At 39.3% G+C, this 19,840-nt stretch overlaps 1 protein-coding gene across 1 annotated transcript in view; it reads right to left on the bottom strand.

Moving 5' to 3' along the window:
* The window catches only part of LOC307265432 (5-hydroxytryptamine receptor 4), a gene marked incomplete at its 3' end in the record, with an annotated part of 34,585 nt that overhangs the window by 9,498 nt on the left and 5,247 nt on the right, over positions 1 to 19,840 (bottom strand). The window lies entirely within an intron of this gene.

Here is a 19,840-nt window from a genome sequence, read left to right as displayed (position 1 = left end):
AGAAACAGCCCAGTAGGCTACAGGTTATATTCAACTCATACATTTTCAACTCAGTTCAGTTCATGACTGCATCTGGCACCTACTATATGCTGCCAGATCTGTTGTTATCCATCAGTTAGTTTGATGTGGCTGAATGCCAGTCTGAAAAATGTAAACGGTAGAACAACACACATAGGAGAGGATCGTGAGAAAGAAGGAAATGTGGACTCTGATTTATATGGATTTCAGTTATTTTGGGAATAGGGGGGTGTTTAACTGACAGCAGGTACCTCACATGAGTTTTTGAACTTTAAATAGGCTATTGTTGAATGTTTGTTTATGCTGAGGTTTAAGTACATTGGCTGCTTCCTCTACCTCTGTCCATGTGGCACCAACAGCCTCTACTGCTTCAAGCTGTTGATTCTTTGTTGATCTAATGGGAAACTGCCTCCTACCCCCTGTACATTTTATGATGATGGGTATTTCACATACTAAAACATTTTTTTATTAAATAAATAAAAACATATATAAGATTATAATTAACAGAAGCAATTACTTCACATTACATTTTACATACATTCTATAAACGTTTAAGGCTTTTGCCCCTCATGAAATCTTGACCATAAATATATATGCATAAAAACTGTAAGTTAGATGATGAAATATTATTTTTTCAATTCAAACTTAATGTTTTGTATTTCATCAATCGCATTCAGTTCCTGTACTTCTAGGTTTCATGCATGGTTAAAATACATTTAAATATAGATACTGAAATGATCACGGCAAGATAAAATATATACTGTATGTATATATTGTAAAAGCAACTTTATCTAATATTTTTTTCTTACCACAGTGTGCTTGCATGTCTTATGTAAGATTAGACATCTCGGCTACACTCCCGTTGTTTTTGTTGTTGCTGTCAAAACACCAGGAAATAGTCATTCTTCCTGTCGTATTTCCCTTTTTGTGCACAACTCCAATTACAAAAATTTCCCGTCTGGTTCTCAGTCAAATAATGACAGAGTTGTCCTGTCCAACTGACACCAGGTCACTTTGTGTGAAAACATCCCCTGATCTGTAACATGACCTTAGGAGAGATCGACACGAGATAGAGGAGCAGTTTGTGTTCATTTAATTTTGCGCTAATATCTTTCGGGGACATTAAAACAATCGAATGTGGCTCCTATCTTCTTGCTTTCAGAGCTGTAGTAGAGAGGAGGGAGCGCTGATGGCGAAGAGAGATACGGTGTGTTTTCTCACAGGAACACTGAGGAGCATGGTGGAGGAGGCAGCCTAGACCCGCAGCTTGCAGTTTTACATCTCTCCACCAGTAACACAGATCACTGGAGGAGCTAGGTCTGCTCTATCTAAGCCAAGTGCTGATTTCCACCTGAAACACTTCAGGTTACACATTAATTAGCCAACTAATTACACACTGACCACGTTTACATGCACAGCAATACTCTATTAATAGAGTATTACCCTGGTGAAGATCATATTTTGACTAAGACACGGCCATGTAAACAGTGTGTGCTCACCTTAATCAGAATAAGGTCATAGTCGGAGTAAGCTATAATTGCATTAGGACTAGGGATGGGAATCGAGGCCCGGTTCTTCTTCAGAACCGGTGAGCAGGGAATCAATTCCTTGGAATCGTCAGCATGCCTGCTTAATAACGATTCTGCTTATCGGTTCCGGTCGTTGCAAATGTGTCATGACTTCACACACGCGCTGCTTTGTTTTGGTTCAGAACGTACCTACATTCAATGCCTCAACCGTTTCACAAAGTAAAAAGGCCTTTCCAGTCTGAACACATGGGGTCACAGACAAACGTCTCAGTCCCTTTTTTCAGTCTCAACACAAAGTCCAATACTTGTGTCCAGCGCATACACATAAATAGAACGACAAGTACAGACTGAAGCCCTGCAGCTCCGGCACTCGAGGGAAATTTATTGGCCCACTGGCGAAGTGAATTCTTTCTGGTACCCTGGAATCTGGGCCAGTGAGGCTTCAGTGAGGCTTCAGTGTTTCCAGTATAACAACTATGGGCAGATCAACTGGGAGTCTACAGATGCAGTTTGGGAGCCCGAACAAATCCCATTCTGGGATATTAATTAGGAAAACCTGATTATTAATTAGGAAAAAGACGGGATCCTTATAACGAAATGCGAGACCAGATTTATTTTACTTCTACTTCTTTCTTCACCCTGCTATAAAAAATGACTATTCCTCCCTTTTTCCTAAAATGTTTTTGCTGGTGTTAAATCATAAGATATATGCTGCTCCCACGACACATTCATTTCAAAGACAGACATTTTCTTTCCATAACCTCACATGGACCTGCACAAACCTATAAATAGACACTACAGCTCTTCAAAAGCTACGGATTGACGGAGCATTCACAGTACACAAATATACACACATCCGAAAATACAGGGTCTCATTTTCAAGTGGATCGTTTATAACTTTGAAGTTTGTATTTGATGCGTTTCTGGCATGAAGGTTCACACAGAATAACACCAGGGGAGAGAAAGTGAGAGAAGATGATGAGCCATATTCATTCCTCGTTTGACATCAAAACATGTTATGAGCAACTTGAGCAGTTCAGCTGGAACTGCCTTTGCTTCCCTCAGGTCAAACGTACGCACATGTTGAGGTCTGTGCTCCAGGACCACTTCAACTGTAGGCAGATGCGCAAAAAAAAAAAAAAAAAAAAACGCCCTTTAAAATTAAAATTGGAGCATAGACGCGCTATTGAAAACAAACTTTTACACTGACCGACGGGAGAACAAACTGCATACGTTAGCATCGATCCACACTGCTGTCTCTCTTTTTACATGATCTGGGTTTCTGGGACAGAAAAGCTTCTGCACTCATGTTAATTTTCTGCTATTTTGATGTGTGAATGAACAAAGGCATATTTTGAATGCAATGGCCTGAAATAATCTTATAACAGCACAGTGTAATGAGTTTGTAAGGTGGCATTTCTGTCAGCATCATAATGGCAAGTTTATAATGACTTTTGGGTTTGATCATAAATAAAATCATCTGCATTTTTTGTTGGAATTTCATGTCTATGGCAAACCTTTCGGTTAGGTTGTCAATCCTGAAGGAATTATATTTCTGAATAGTATTATTATTTATTCAATGTGGTCCTGCATTTGTGATATATTGAATTTCTTTTAAAGTTCGAGATATTACATTTGCCCATATCTCTCAGCTTCAGTGCTGTCTTTGCAGACTCCTTTCATATGGGCCTAGCGGGCAGTGGCTTTAAGAAAATAAAGAAAATCCCAGAGAGAATGGAAACGATATAATCAGACTGAGTTTTGGCTCTGACCCCCCTCCCCCTAATCCCATTGAAGTTAAACCAACTCACTTCCTGTTCAGAGATGGACTACCAGATAGAGGAACACAGCTTTTTTAGATGCTGTGAGTCTGTGTGTTTGTATGATTGATACTTGATATCACGTGTCTATAAGTTGCATTCTTAAAGATGATATCCTTTTTCTTGATTGGAAATCAAAGGTTCAATCATTGAACCTGACTTTAGAAGCGTAATGCAGAATTTGAGGACATTGGTTTAGGTATCCGAACTGCTATTCGGAGAGAAAACTCTCCTTTGTACTTATAAAAGAACAGAAACTATTGGCCTCAAAAAAAGGAAATCAAGTCTTTTAAGAAAGTTTAAATGTAGGTCTGGATGGATGTATATGTTTGGCTCAATGAAGTTTCTCCAGCTGAGATTCAGTCGGCCTTCCCCATTGATTGATTCAGAAATCCAATCACATTATCCATCTGTACTCGAGAGAGACGCTTGTTTTGATTTAATAAAGCTCAATTAAATTAAAATAAAGTGATCTACATCTGCCTGGCCCGCAGTTTTGTCTGGCCGCTGCACCATAAATGTTGGACCGAGCTAAAAGGTCTGCTGAATGTACTAGCTGATCACTACTGTTCACCTCAGACGAAAACACGCAATTTTATTCCGTCAATGAAAACACACACACACACAATCGCAAACGTAATTGCAGTCATTCACACTATGACTTCAGTATGAAGAACACAGTTCAGATTCAATCTTTTGGCAAAAGCTAAAACAAAAGGCAAAAGCAAGTTTGAAGTAGCCAAAATCCATCTGGAAATCAGCAGAAGAAGAACATCAACACTAATGGATCATTGCAGATCTGACAGCGGATGACATGCATCCACACACTCCACAGCCAGATGGCATCCAAATCTATTCAAGATTGCCTTTCAAATTTGCACTACTTTGTGATAGAAAAATGGGGCTAAAAACGGACTCTCTAAAAGCCCATTTTTAGGTGGTAAAAAATAGTGATCCCAGTGATGGAAGAGTATGTCATATAGTTTTTGCTTCTTCTAAGAGTCCTCATTTTCCTATAAATTATAAGGAAAACATGTTAACATGCAATTGGCTCATTCCTGATTTTACCACTGTTTCCTAAATGAACTGTTAGTTCTAATTAATAGTTTTTATTTTTCAATTCAGTTCTAGTATTTCTTCATTACAAAGTTTTTTGGAGCATTTTGTTATCTCTTTAAAAAGGTCTAAATGCTGCAGCCAAGCATTGAACTAATTGTCATTCAGGTGGACCACTTATCATGTGCAATTCTTTCAACGTGCAATGCATTCTTTTTAAATATGCCTCAATCCCTGAACCTTTACATAAGTGGGGAATAACGCAAGGAGATTGCTTGTATCTGAAAAATCTAATTTTAGAGAGCAGCCAGTTGTCTGTGAGTTCTTTCTCAACAGCCATGAGTGAATACATTTGATTTTACTGTACATATTTATTAGGTAAACACCTATGTCTATTCTGGAAAACACAACTGACCAATAGTTCAATTAATAATTAGTTCTTAACATTTCAGGGGCCGTATTCACAAAACATTTTATCTTAGCGCTAAGAGTACTCCTAAGGAGCACTAAAAGTTCTTAGTAAGGAGTAATTTCTTAAAACCTATTCACAAAGCTGATAAGATCAACTTTTACTAAGGAATGGGAGGGACTCCTTAGCTAAGACTAGAGGGCGGTGTTGACCCTGTTGCTATGGATGATGTCATGTTCATACCTTCTATGCCCACAGTGATTGGCTGAGAGGGAATGAGAGCTAAGAGTGAGTTTATGATAGAAACACTGTGGGAGATATCCATATCGTGTCGCTGTATTAAAGTGAAGAGTTTTTATATACAATTAATGACAAGTGACACTGATTTAACATGAAACCAAGATACTGCAGGGTTTCCCACACATTCGTTCACAATTAACCTACAATAGCGCCACATAGGTCTATTAATTAAAAATGTTACAATGATTTGAATCGGAAAAAATATCCTCATTGAACAGCTGCACGCCATGCACTCTCACTGTATTTCCCTCAATGGCGGACTATGCCGCAATAGTCAGACAGCGACAAACCAGGAAATTCGCAATTTAGAAACAACAACTGGCGAAATCGTAAAGTGCATGCGGAAGGAAAAAGGCGAGACACGCAACTATACAGTAGCGGACCTGTGGAATGGAGGAGATGGAAGCGCCACATATGGGCCTACTCTAGTAACAAATTAAACCCAAACGTGACACCAACAGTAACTTTCAGTGCATCGTAAACCCAAAGCAACTGCAGGAAAAGGAACTTAATACATAATTTTTTATATAAATATAATAAATATAAATGTGTCTATACTTTCTAAACATAGCTTTACTAAGATCATTAAACCCTTACAGCTATTAAGGTACCTTTTGTAAAGCTCACTAGCATTAAATCTCTCCAAAATGCCATCAAATGAGTGTCTGTGATTTACTCTTGGTGACTTAGGAGTCCACTCGAGGACTCTTAGCTTTTCATAGATTTAGGAGCTAGTTTTAGCGCTAAAATGCTTTGTGAATTACACTTATCTTAAAAAGTTAGGAGTCCTAAAATAAGGAGTGAAACGCCCCTTATTTTTGAGAGTTACTCCTAAATCAGCACGTTAGGACCTACTCTTAGCCTTAAAATGTTTTGTGAATACGGCCCCAGATGTTCTCCAGTCTCAGTTTTCGTTTTGCTTTAATCATGAGGCACAAACCTTTTTTTCTTAAACAAAGACAATTGTTGTTCTGTGAATAAGAGTGAAATCAGTTTGTGACATATTTTGATGACTAACCTATTGAGTTCAGAAAAACTGTTCCCCATTTCCTCCAACTTATTTGCTGTTGCTAAGGAAACAAATCGAAAAACTCTCAAGGCAAAACCAATTCTTACAAAAACTCTTGTCTGGTTCATATGAGGGTTCAGGGCACACGGAACAATCACAGAAAGGCAAGAGAGAGTGTGGAGAAAAAAAGGTAAATAAAATAAGAAGTGCTCCTTTTCTTTCCCCAGTGGCTGGAGTGAAAAACTCACAATTTTTTTTTAAATACATCTTCACAGACATTTCCCTGAATAAATACAATACAAAAGAAACACCAGAGATTAGTAGCAACACAGAGAGTGTGTGCTGATATTGAGGTAGTATATTGGAGGAAGAATGACACATGTTTATCATATTTGGGAGCAGTGACCCTCTTTGGCCTCAGTGGCAGACTAACTCCCTCCACTCCTTCATAGTTGTAGGTCATTATGTCTAGAAAAAACTAATGTCAATTTCAGGGGAAGGGTTTACATTGTTTCTAATTCCTGTGTGTGCCAAGTAAATTATGACCAAGGTTTGGGTTTGGCTTGGCAAATAAAACCAAATCATCAAGGGTTACATGAATGTGAACTCAAGCAACTATTGACAAATGGTAATATCTGCCAGCTGGACATCTACAACCTAACTTGTCCCTGTCATTTTTGCATTGGTTCTTCTGTCATGCATTTGTTTACCCAAAATAATGATTGCTAATACAGCATAATTTCATCTCATCGTCAACCTATTATCCCGGGTCAGGTCGCAGGGGCAGCAGTTCCAAGAGGGGACCCCCTACATAACTTCCCTTTCCCGAGCCACATTAACCAGCTATGACTGGTGGATCCGGAAGCATTTCCCAGGCCAGTGTGGAGATATAATCTCTCCGCCTGTGTTCTGGGTCTTCCCCGAGGCCTCCTCCTAGCTGGAAGTACCTGAAACACCTCCCTACGGAAGCACCTAGGGGGCATCCTTAGCAGATACCCGAACCATCTCCTATTGCTCCTTTCTATGCAAAGGAGAGGCGACCGGTAGACTAGATAGAGAGCCCACCACTACTACTATGGGGCGACTGTGGCTCAGGTGGTTAGGCGGGTTGGCGGTTCGATCCCTGCCCGGCCACCTGTGTCATGGTTGTTGTGTCCCTGGGCAAGACACTTCACCCACCTTGCCTGGTGTGAATGTTGTTTGAGGTGGTGGTCGGAGGGGCCGATGGCGCGGAATGGCAGCCTCGCTTCTGTCAGTCTGCCCCAGGGCGACTGTGGTTACTATCGTAGTTTACCACCACCGGGATGACTGTGTGTGAACGAGTGGAACCTGGAACCATGTAAAGCGCTTTGGGTGCCTTGAAAAGCGCTATATAAATCCAATCCATTATTACTACTCCTCTATATCCTGTCCATGAAAATCACAAACAGGATTGGTGAAAAAGCATAGCCTGGCGGAGGCCAACCCCCACAGCAAACGAGTCACAAGAAGGGACCCCATACTCCCGCAGCACCTCCTACAGTATCTCCAAGGGAACCTGGTCATACGCCCTCTCCAGATCCACAAAACATATGTAGACCGGATGAGTATAATCCCAAACCCCCTCCAGGATCCTTGCATGAGTGAAAAAACTGGTCCGTACTCTCTGGTCCTCCTTCCCAGACTTCCACGCAATGTTGAGGAGATGTTTCATCAAAGGCAGCCACTCCACACCCAGAGCTTTCAGCATTTCTGGATGGATCTCATTAATCCACTTTGCCCTGTTGAGTTGTTTGACTACTTCAGAGAGACTTCCACCAGGGAAATTGACAACGATTCCCCATCAGCCTCAAGGTCTGCATCTATAGATAATACAGCTTAGTCACATATGAACATGATGGGTTGAATTCAAGTAATTAACATACCAGAATTTCCAAACAAAGTCACACCCTTTTTTGTGCAAAGGAGGGTCTACAGCCATGCTATTGGCCCTCACCTGAGGCTGGGGAGGTACATTATTAGTTTCCAAACTATTTTGTAACAAACAAAACTGTTTGACATATATGTAGACCTGACAATGTTGCAGGATGAAAAGCAGATGAAAACGGCTCCCAGAAGTCGTTACAATTCATCCAATAGTTGTCGAGATGGTTCACAAAAAAAGTCATGGGGGCGCAACCACAAAAACAAAGTAATAGCCCAAATCCTTAGGCTTCAGCCTCTGTGCACCATAAATGTTGTAGGCCTACAGAATTCCTTGGCAGTTCACCAACTAGTGGTCAGGATATGTTACAAAAATATGTTTTTGTGTCAAACACTTGTGGTGGCGCTAACAGAAAAAGGTAATTAGATCACTGAAGCCATCAAGATGCATCCCCTGGGGACAGGGCTGTACAGTGCGACAGTTTTGATCGCATTTGCTACTGAAATTGATCACGTGTGATGATGAATACAAGTCCATTCGCACTAGTGCTAGTTGATAATGAGGAGAGGCTGTCTTTGAAACACAGAGGAGAGATGCACAACACTGCTTAGAGGGCTCTACATTAACACTCCAAATGGGGGTAAATGTAGTCTTAGGCAAGTAAGTTATTGAGTCCACCCTTCACTTTGGCTGGTGAAAGATATGTGTCCTTGGGATCTGTGCTCGTGCAGCGATTCTACCGTATAAAAACTTCACCAACGGTAATAACCGGAAGGAGACGGCACATTACCGCAGTTAAGTTAGCGCGTGTGCAAACAGAACATTTCCTGTGCGCCTTCACGTTAAAAGCATGTTACTAGCCAAACGTTAGTTGACTTTTATTTTGAAGCCGGTAAGAACAGGAAGTTAGCGCTTCACAGCCCTGCAGTGCTCTAGCTAGAAAGGCAACTCATTCAGCTGCAGAGAAAAGTCAACAGTAGTCTAAAAACAAAGTTTGAAATAAGCCACTGAAGAACAACTTCCAACACATTCACAACAACCTATTTAATTTATCCTAAATTGTACCAATATGTATACTTATTTATTTAATAGGGTATGTTTAATGTTTTAAAGTTTGGTTTTAATTAACATAAGGAAATGTTCTAAAAATAATAATTATTATTAATATAATAATTATATGTATATACAAAACATATATAGATATAGATATTATTTTTATGGGGGAAAATAATTCTGAATCAGCAAAAAATTGCAATTGGCAGGTTAGATTATTTTGTCTAAATTGGAATCAGTGCACCCCTATTCATTATTCTACAATTATTACTGCACACACTAGGATATAATATTAATTGAAAATCTCAAAGGAGACCAAGATGACAGGCTCAAAGGTAATTACAGTGAAATGCAAGGGTTAAGGTTATGCAAATTTTTTAATTTAATTAAAAATTAAATTAATTTTTGTGCTACTGAATTTTTTTGCTTGCTAGCACCAGTGCTACCACCTAAAAAAATAAGCGTACAGCCCTGCCTGGGGACCAGGAATGTTTGTACAAACTGACATGGCAAACCAAAAACCAAAGTGGTGGGTTACCAAGGATTATCATATATTTTCATGTGTGTCTTTGTGTCCACATACTGAAGAATATATTGTATGCACTGGAAATAGGGCGACCATCTCAGAAACCCTACCATCCTAATACCATGGAAAATCTTGCGTCAAAGAGGAAAACATCAAACCTTATTCCATAAAAAGATAACAACCGGACATGTATGGGAAGCCGCACACAGTTATAGATGCCATCTGAGATAATGTCCACCTTCATCCTTGCCATCCCCTTTTCATGTTCTTCTTAAACCACAACTTTTTCTTTCTTTCTTTACTGCTATACCCCCACAGATTTGAGTTTATATCACTCTTTCTCATAACTCTTTCTTCCCCACCATTTATCTAACGGGATTAAATATATGCCCAACACACACGCGCACAGTTTACAGTTCATCAAGTAATCCAGTAGCAAGAGGTTGTAAAGTCACATTTAATGTTTGGCATGCAGGGAGAGTCTACTGAAGCTCTAAGTGAGAACACAACGTCTGAACAGTTTCCTAGAAAACAGTTGAAATGCTGTGAAGTGAATTGGACTGAATTGAACTGAATTAGATCCCCATTGCTCCTTTGGGGGAAATTTGCTCTGCAGACAGAGTTTAAAGTAAAACACATGATCGAAACAATGAAAACCTAATGATCAAACAAATCCTAAGAAGCTCATCCCCAAATGTAATATCAGCTGTGCACAATGCACAAGCTGACTGCCAGTGTTCAGGTTAGATTTCAACTGAGCCTTTTATATTGTCTGTGTCGGACACAGGTCCATTTGTTTTCTCTCTTTTCCGTAGACATAGAAATTTAAAATATGTGATTCACCTGAAGCTAAAAAACAGGCCTGCAGTAAAAGATTAACAGAGTTCAACTTTACAACAGAACAATTGAGTTTCAATGGTGTTGTAATGCCAGAGCGTAAACTGTATAATGACATATGGGAGGCTGACACAAGTCTGTTCCTGTCAAGATGTGGCACACGCACGTGCACACACAACACACACACACACACACACACACACACACACACACACACACACACACACACACACACACACACACACACACACACAGTCTATCTCTTCAACCCTTTGGACATCAGTTATTCATGTGTTGCTAAAATGTCAATGGCAGGAGGACATGTTAGCAAAAGTTTGGCCATGAACTAAACAGCTTGTGAGTCCTGATTTTATTTTTTACTTTTTTGTTATCCTAGTCTGCTAAAAATTAGGCCATTATAAAATAAAGAAACTAAGATCTGACAGCACAAAGCGGACAGCTCCAGAATGGTTTGGACTGTTGGCATGTGTGATCACCCACGTACTCATCATCACATATCACAAACAGTATCACCTAGCTGACTTGTGTTGTAGGAGACATCAGCTTGAAGAGATGTACAGAAGTTGAACCTTAGGACAGAGATGGACACAACGATAGAGTAAGTTCTCAGAAGCCCCATCAGCAGCCTGGCAAGAGATCTGATGCAAATTCAATGTTCCATGGTTCCAATGCAGTGAAATTAAGTTAGGATTTATTTTTGTCTTTTTAGCCATATCTTACTGCCAGGCCGACAGTCAGCCGAGGTGAAGTCCTGTAGGAGTTTTGGCTGACGATCAGTTCCTTCTGACAATTCTGTGAAATCAATTATAAGAAATCTGTTTGTGACAGGCTGTTGCAGATGTTTTCTTCTAGTTGTAAGAATGAAGAGAATAAATCCGAGGAATTCTGAAAATTGATTATCTTGGCGATCTGGCCTATTAAAGAGTAAAATGCCTGAAAGAAAGCAAATGGATCAACTATTTTGCAATACTTTTTTGTAATAACGGGGTTATTCTTATGTCCTATGCCATGAAAATATGGCAATGGAGAGCTCAATCCTCTTTTACAGCAGCTACAATTAATTTTTGTGTGTCAGCAATGGATCACATGACTATTTGTATGTGAAAGAAGTCACTCGTCACTACAAGCCCACAGAAAGCTATTATCCAATTCATATCCAATTCAGACAATTCCCTTCAGCTCCACTGAGAAATGTAACATCTTTTAGCTCATTTTAGGAATTTTCTTACGACTATACTGTTTTGGTTCACTCTCAAAGCATGCTTTTCAGAATTTATTTTTATTTTTATTAAAGATTTGAAAAAACCCACTGTATACTGCCTGTCCAGAACCAAATGTCAGACAGGTTGCTGACATTTTGACTTTTCATAGCGGGGAAAAAACAGGCTGTAGCTGCTAATTAATTAATAATTTTTTTTTTAAAAAAACAGCTACATAGAATTCAGTCATCATTGATTTTATCAATTACACCTGTGCTTTTCCATCTCAAAATATTTTATATTGTAATGCTTTGTTAAATTATATACAAGCGGAGACATTGTAAAAGAGTTTGACCTGGAGTCGGTTTGACCTCCTCCTTTGTTTGTGTGCAACACAGATGGTAGACGATTGAGGTAATATAAGATATGCCAGAATAGTTGGGATGTTATTAGGGAGCAATGTTGCCTATGACTGGAATGGTTGAGATGCTATGGGGGAATGAAGGCTAAGAGATTATCGGTGCCGAAAATCATTTTTAAAGAAAAAAAATAAAACAAATTGAGCCTTTTGTCACTCATCCAAAAGCGCCTGCCGTAAATCTATTTCAAAGAGCTGATTTGGCCAGGTGGGTCCATTCTACGGTCCAATTTGTCACCAAGGAAACAATATTTCTCTCAGTCGAGCAGAGCCTCAGACGGATGGAGGAAAACAAGGGAAAGATGAGTTTGATTTAGAACAACAGATGAGTTCAGAACGTCTTAACCAAGTGTAAACCTAAAAAGCAAGCGAGGCAGGCGAAAATTTCAGAAGAATCTTCATCTCCCCAAAAAATATATAGGGGAGAACGGGGTAATCTGAGGCATCGGGTAATGTGAGCCACCCCCTGTATCTAGGCAACGGAAAACATTTGTGGTCATGTGAGATATATGTTTTCAAGCCCCTCTCATTTCCCCATGACCCTGAAAGAGAGGACCTCATGGTGCTGTGGTAAGCATGTTTTTTTCACCAAAATAGGTATTTTGCATGTAAAAGTAAATGTTCTTGCTGTCAACTTAATCAACTGTTGTGCCAAAGCAAATGTATTAAGGTAGAAAAACTTCTATCATACGTGTTGATGAACTACCAACATATGAAACCATGTGATGCTGATAACTGAAGATTAGCCTGAAATGCTGAGAGAGTTAGTTTGTTCTCAAATTGTGGTGGTGGGGGAAAGTGAGTCAAATGCTATGGGGGAAAGTGAGACAGTGGCTCACTTTCCCCTACCATGAGGCACAAGTTAAGTTTAGTCTTAAACATATTTTAATGTAATATTACATGACATATGTTTCATTTTAATGTCATACACATTGTAGAAAAGCCATCATGCCAAGGAAATACACCAGGAAGACGACCTGGGGCAACCACACGGAAAGAGCACCTTCTCATCTTTCCCTGTAACCTTCAGGGCTGGAATGTAGAGTAGACCTAGTTGTAGAGTATGACAGGCTGATGTTATAATCCAGTTGGGTCTTCTCCTGTGTTCTGAGTGCCAGGCTGTTCTCGCTGGTTCTGATTTTCCTATGCTTTGACCCCCAGACACTAGCTGGCTCTAAGGGTCCTGTGTTCTGACCCCCAGACTGTGTTCTAATCTAACTGGTTCTATCTTTCATTTGAATCTTATTCAAACCTTTTGAATTATAATGTGTTATATTTGATTTTGTTCAGAGTTACTTTCAAGTGTTTAGAAAATTTGCTTTGCTTAATTGACCAAACCCCATCATTCTTTTACTAGTCCGACATTAGTTCTGGAATGTGTGGCTAGCTTTCCGGATTCAATATGTGTTGTTATGGTAGTTTCAGAGTGGAAAAAGTAAGTGGATCAGTTTACCCCACAGCTGAGGTAAAGTGAGCCACATGACATGACAACTTTTTTTTAAACAATCATATTTTCACTGCCCTTTGTCTTCAAAAAAAATCTGCTAATGCCCATTTCTAGGAAACATCCTGAATTAATGGGAAATGTGTAAATTTGAGTGATAAATAATTTTAGCTCGCTTAGAGGGGAGCAAATGTAAAAAGTGGCTCAGATTACCCCGTTCTCCCCTATATATATTAGATATTCATGAAAAAACGGTAAAGAGAAGGAGAGGGAGAAAGACAGAGAGAGATGGCAAGTAGCACACCAGAAAATGTCGAGATACGAAAGGTGATTATAGAAAGAAGACAAACATTTACCAATAATGTTCAACAAAAAAGAAGACAGAAAGAGACCATTTTCCTGGGTAAAACAACAGAGCAGGAAGAGAACAGTGCGATGCAGAGAAGAGCAACTGCAGGAATTTTAGGTTTCAATCAAACAATAATAAATCATACAAGTCCCATAATAAATAAAAGACTGGAGTGTTTCCCCCTTCGTCTGCATTCAACACAGTTCAGCCAGAGCTCTTATTGGCAAAGATGAGTCAATTGGAGGTTAATCCTTATCTGATTCAGCCTTATCATTCATTTCTTACAAAATATATTCAGTGTCCTTTGCTATAGACTTAAGAGAGTTGAGTGAGCTTAATTTCTTATTACACTTTGTACAGACAAGTTTTACATTCCCAATGCGTATACTAAACAGATCTAAGCTTATAATGATTTAAGAAAATCAGCTTTTGCCTTCAAGCAAAAGATTTGGCCTTGAAGACTCACAACTTTACTTTTAGTACAGCTCTGCCTCCTATCTGACATGAGCTATAATTGTTACTAGCGTATAAAAGGAGTCTTTCAATGACTAGGTATTTAATTTCCATAAAATTAGGCAACCTATGAGAGACAGCAAAATAAAACTCAAAATCAAGTATAGGCTGAACTGACTTTTTTACTATGGTTTTTTAGTATGGGTCAAGCTGCTCCACCCAGAACCTGAATACTACATTTACCACAATGCAACGTGTTGCAATTATGTTAAATCCCCAACGCCTAGTGATCACTAACCACCTCCAAACAAAACTCTTCCAGTTCATAGCACAGGTATTTCAAGTGTTGTATAGTCTTCAAGTCCAATATAACACAAACCAGATGACATCACTATGACATCATCATGGGGTTGTATTCTCCGACTTGACCAATCTGTTTAAACTGAGTAATACTCCTCCTGACATTGATCCTGTGAGTGCAGAAATGGGTTGAGTGCCCCTTTAATTCATCAAGCATTCATCTCATGTCTAATACCTTTCCGGCTTCATTATCTCTGTTTAAACAGCTGTTTTACATTGCATTTTTGCACTTGTAGCTCATCTGTCCTCCTGCATGCTGAATCCCTCTGCATATAGCTAATTACCCTACATGGAGCTGAGTGTTTTACCTTATCTTAAATATAATCACAGAAACATTCAGAATAAAAAAGCAGAATTGATTTAGCTTGGCTGTGGGGCTTTGAGCCAAAGGTTTATCTCCCACATGACCTCTGTTCCAGTGCGATTTTCTTCAAATGCTGCCGTTTTCAAATCGCCACACAGCTGTTCTTTGCTTTGGCAATCTGCCGGACAGTTAAACTGTCAAACAATGATCCTAATTGTACATGGTTGATAACAATGCCCGCTGCCCGGCTGTATTTATGAGACTGAACGGGGGCTTGCGGAGATGATGGATCGCATTGAACCTGATTAATAGTTACAGGAAGTTTTGGATATTCTGAGTTGTACCTTGTTTCTTGCCCAGCAATTGCCTGGCAAAAAAACAGGGTAAAACATGTTTATGATTTCACTTTGGCTTCCCTAAAATATTCTACTGCTACGTTATTATATAGCCACATTGTTTCAGCTAAACTCTCAATTTTACCGCCAGGACCAGACAATAGAATTGGAGAAGAAATAGGGGGGAAGTGTCTGCTTCTTGGTCAGCAACAAGTGGTGCTCAGATGTGAATATTATGTCTTTGGACTGCTTTCCTTACTTTATTTCCCATGGGAGCTTACGTCACTTGTTCTCACGGCGGAGTAGATTCCACCACACACACCACTTATACAGATTGTAAAGCATTTTCCCGAGAATTGACTGCTTCAGAAATTGCTGTGCGTATGGCAATATAAATACCTTGAGCTATAGATGTTTATCTTTAATAAGCACCAATTGTCTGCTCTTGAAAGAAGGCAGCTAATTTGTAAAAGTGGGGTCTGATTTGTGCACATTAAGGCGGTATCAACCTCTTATCTCATACATTTCACTCTTGTCTGACTCAATGCAATACTTTGATTATCGAGTTTACACATTCAGCCCACACTGTTGTTTTTTGGCGCTGATATCGGCTGCTCTGAAGGAGGTAAGATGGCAAAACGGAAAACTACAGAGAAGAAAGATAAGATGTGTAAGCATAGTTTTATTTCAAACATTTTATTCCATTTTATTTTTGTACTAGTTTTATCTTTTTATCTGTGTTATTGCAGTCATGACATGTTTTAGTCCTGGTTCAACCATGTAAAATAACTTTGAAAAGGGCAGAATGAATTAAGTTCATCATTATTATTTTTGTTTGTAGGGCATCATAGCAGTGAATGTGATTGGCTATGATTGTAACAGTCGAGCACACGCCTACCTATAATGTATGAAAATGCAACCTTCAGAACCAATCATCCAATTATTAGGTCCACCTAAAATCCAGCAATATGACCGAACAAGTAAAAATACTGTTGAACAAAGTGTTGAAGCCAAAGTTCAGATTGGAACAGCACAAGTACCCAAGAGAGCGTATTTACTAAACAGCTTTAACCTGTTTCAGATGTTCTAGATGTCTTTTCTATTTTCTCTACTGGGCAAAACACAAGTTCTTTGTTATGACTCTAATCACAAACAAGTGTCAACTATCCACTCTGTGGCTCTGTGTGTGTGTGTGTGTGTGTGTGTGTGTGTGTGTGTGTGTGTGTGTGTGTGGTGTGTGAGAGAGAGAGAGAGAGAGAGAGAGAGAGAGAGAGAGAGCTTTTCTCGCACAAAGCACGGGAACCTGTCTTGCTTCCGCAGTCCAAGCACGAGAACCATGCTCCCCTATTCCATCAGGCAGTCATTTTGAAAATGATGCCTTTCTAGCAGTTATATTTACCTAGATTTGTTGCACGTTCTTAATGTATAGAGGTACCAGAATCAGTTGAAACATTCTTTTGTAACATTTTCCATGTCAGATATAGTCATTCTAAGCTCCCGGCCCTGAGGGCAGGGGCTGGTTTATTTGTTTTCATTAGAATCTACTTGCAGGGATGTGAAAGTTGCAAGCATGTAAACACAATTCACCACAACCAAAATATGTATTTCAAATGCAACTAAATCAAAAGGTTTTTGAAGATTGGTTGACTTACTGAAAAAGGAACCTCATTTTTTGCCCCCATAGAAACTAGATTATCACTGACCATAGAATGAAATGGACTAACAACAGTTTTTTAAGGTGCAGAAATCTTGCAGCTGTTCACAGCCTTTAGAAAACGAAAAATGATGGAGTAACCACCAGAGACTAGAAGTGAAGAACACAATCAATGTCTGACTGCATTGAAAGCAGGGTAAAAAAATACCTTTGAGAACCATCCACAGTGGTGTAAAGTATACTATTTAGTTATATGAATAAAATATACAAATACAAATCAGCCTTTTATCGGGGCTAAGCCTTTCAAACTGACTGATGTTTGGTACGCGTGCACATGAGCAGATACAGGCGGAAATACATGAAGCACAGAAGACACTTTTTTTGAGACTTTAAAAATGGCACTACTAATTCAACAGGATTCCTGCAGTAATTGCGGTTTCCAGTATCCGGCCAGCCATAATCTGATTGTCTAAGTCTGTTTTCTGTCTGAGACAGATATTAAGAGAAGACATCAGATTGGAGTTACCACTGTTTGCCTTTCTGTTTCCTACACACGGAGACAGGAAGCCCCCAGAAATGCACACAGACACCAAGGGAACACACACAGATTTATACACATTGCAGCTAATACCACTATGACCGGAGCACAGATTGTAGGTCAGCATGTTTCTCTTCTACAAACTACAGGCACACATGCACTACACATAGAACCTGTGGAACAATGAGGGAGGAATTGCTAAGTAGATTCACTCGGTACTAATCAACAAAAAAATAAAAAGAACTGAATGACACACATTAAGAACAATAGTGTGTTTATGTAGCGTGTTGTGTTTGTACACCATGTGTGTGTATATACTGCATGTGTTTGTTTTTGCACCTTAAGTGTGAGGAGAGTAATGCGTAGGCAAGCGAAACATTTTGAGTCAATATCTGATGGTCTCACTCACACGGCAGTGCACATACACATTGTGTGTGTGTGTGTGTGTGTGTGTGTGTGTGCGTGTGTGCGTGCGTGTGTGTGTTTAAGTGCGTATGCGACTGCTCTGTTTCTCTCCGCGGTATAAGTACTTGTGTCAAAGCTAAACAGTGCAGACACAAGCAGGTCACCTCCTCCATCATCCCCACTGCGAAAGAGCTCAGATCACAAACACAGACGTCAACTAAATCACCACCATTAACGTCAACAGACACCCTGCTATGAAAGAAAATAAAAGTGACTATCATTGTTATATTGTTAATTATTATATAATTAAAGATTCCTCCTAAAAAAACAGAACATTTAAAAATGTATTTCTGACGTACATTACTTTTTCAACACCTAAGATGACTGAGCACTAAAATAAAATGCTCAATTGGACATATATTTAACAACAACAAGATGTTTACAGGCTCATGTTTTATTTCTTAACTTGATTGCACTTGTAGCTGGTCAACACTGTTTTTTTTATCGTCATTTAACTCTTTTTAGTTATGTTATATGTATTTTGGTTGTGTGTTGTGAGATTCATACCCTGCACTCCAATACCCATACTATCTACTATTTAGTATGGTAGAAGAAATATTTAGGATGTCCTGTCCTCTTGTGACCAGATTTAGGATGGTTAAAAATATCCGGATGTCAACTACATCCGGCTGAGATTTTTAGTGTTGAAAACGGCATCCTTTTTGGGCGATTCTGACCAATAATTCAGTGCGTACCTGAAGTGACTTCACATCGACGGAGCCTCCATATGAAAACAAACGGGGATGTGACAGATATAAAAGCAAGAGGCAACATCAAGGTGCAATGTTATGATGAAATAAATAAGTAAAAGTATGTCCCTGAATTGCATGCCTACTGCATCCCAACTAGATTATTCTTATCGTCAGATGTAGTATTTATAATAGAAAAAACGGAAGAGTATGCGATTCGGAACGCAGGGGGAATTGTGTTCCACTGTACAGTATGTTTTCATATGGATGTGGTTGGAATGACATATTAAGTAATCTTGAATCTAGTCCCATTTACAATGTCCCAGCTTCTGGACTAAAGCCTGAATTGGATCAAATTTCTGATGGGACATGATAAGCATATGACAAAGCTCATAAGCAGACGTGTAATGTCCGTAATACGAGTGCACATCCTGCTCCAGAATAGACTGATTGATTTGACTATTACATCACAGTCTGAGTACAGGATAGTTTTTTTTCTGTTGAAATGTTCCATCGTCAGGACACCACAGCTGCTTTGATCATGAACATCTGCTTTTAGAGAAGGCGCAGCATGTTCACATCTATTATTTACATATTAAATAATAATAATAATTGTAGTAGGAAACATGGCCTACAACAGGAAAGCAAAATGACTTCATTTAAATGAGATGCTGGTTGCATCATGATATCTGGGCGTGCTGCATGCAGGTTTGCATGTACGAGTAGACCAACGAATGACTGCAGCTAAATCAAATCATTTTTATTATTTGAAATGTCTCATCAAAGGCAGTAATCTAATCTCTCCTAATTCATGCAGCCAATCAGTCATTTGGCTAAAGTGTGTCCCCGATTTTCAACTACAGTCTCCTTGTTATGTCTTTTGAGGCTTTTGCAGTTCAACAGGGCAAATGTATAATGCAGCAGCTCTTTTCTGCGACACAACAAAATGTTGTTTATATCTGGTTTAAGGTGTGACAAGAAACTCCTGAAGTATGAGAAAATACAACCATCTCTCTCTTTCTCCACCTTTCTGAAAACCTGTGTTCAAAAACCCCAGTCACATTTCTCCCCCCTTAGGAAGTCATAAGGGGAGAAGCCACGCCTCCTCATCAGCAATACCCCAACCTATGATAAGCACACCCCCCAGATAC

The sequence above is a fragment of the Ammodytes marinus genome (genome assembly GCF_949987685.1).
Source record: "Ammodytes marinus genome assembly, chromosome: 18".
In the NCBI taxonomy this organism is placed as follows: domain Eukaryota; kingdom Metazoa; phylum Chordata; class Actinopteri; order Uranoscopiformes; family Ammodytidae; genus Ammodytes; species Ammodytes marinus.
This window is presented reverse-complemented; position numbering and strand designations above follow the sequence as displayed.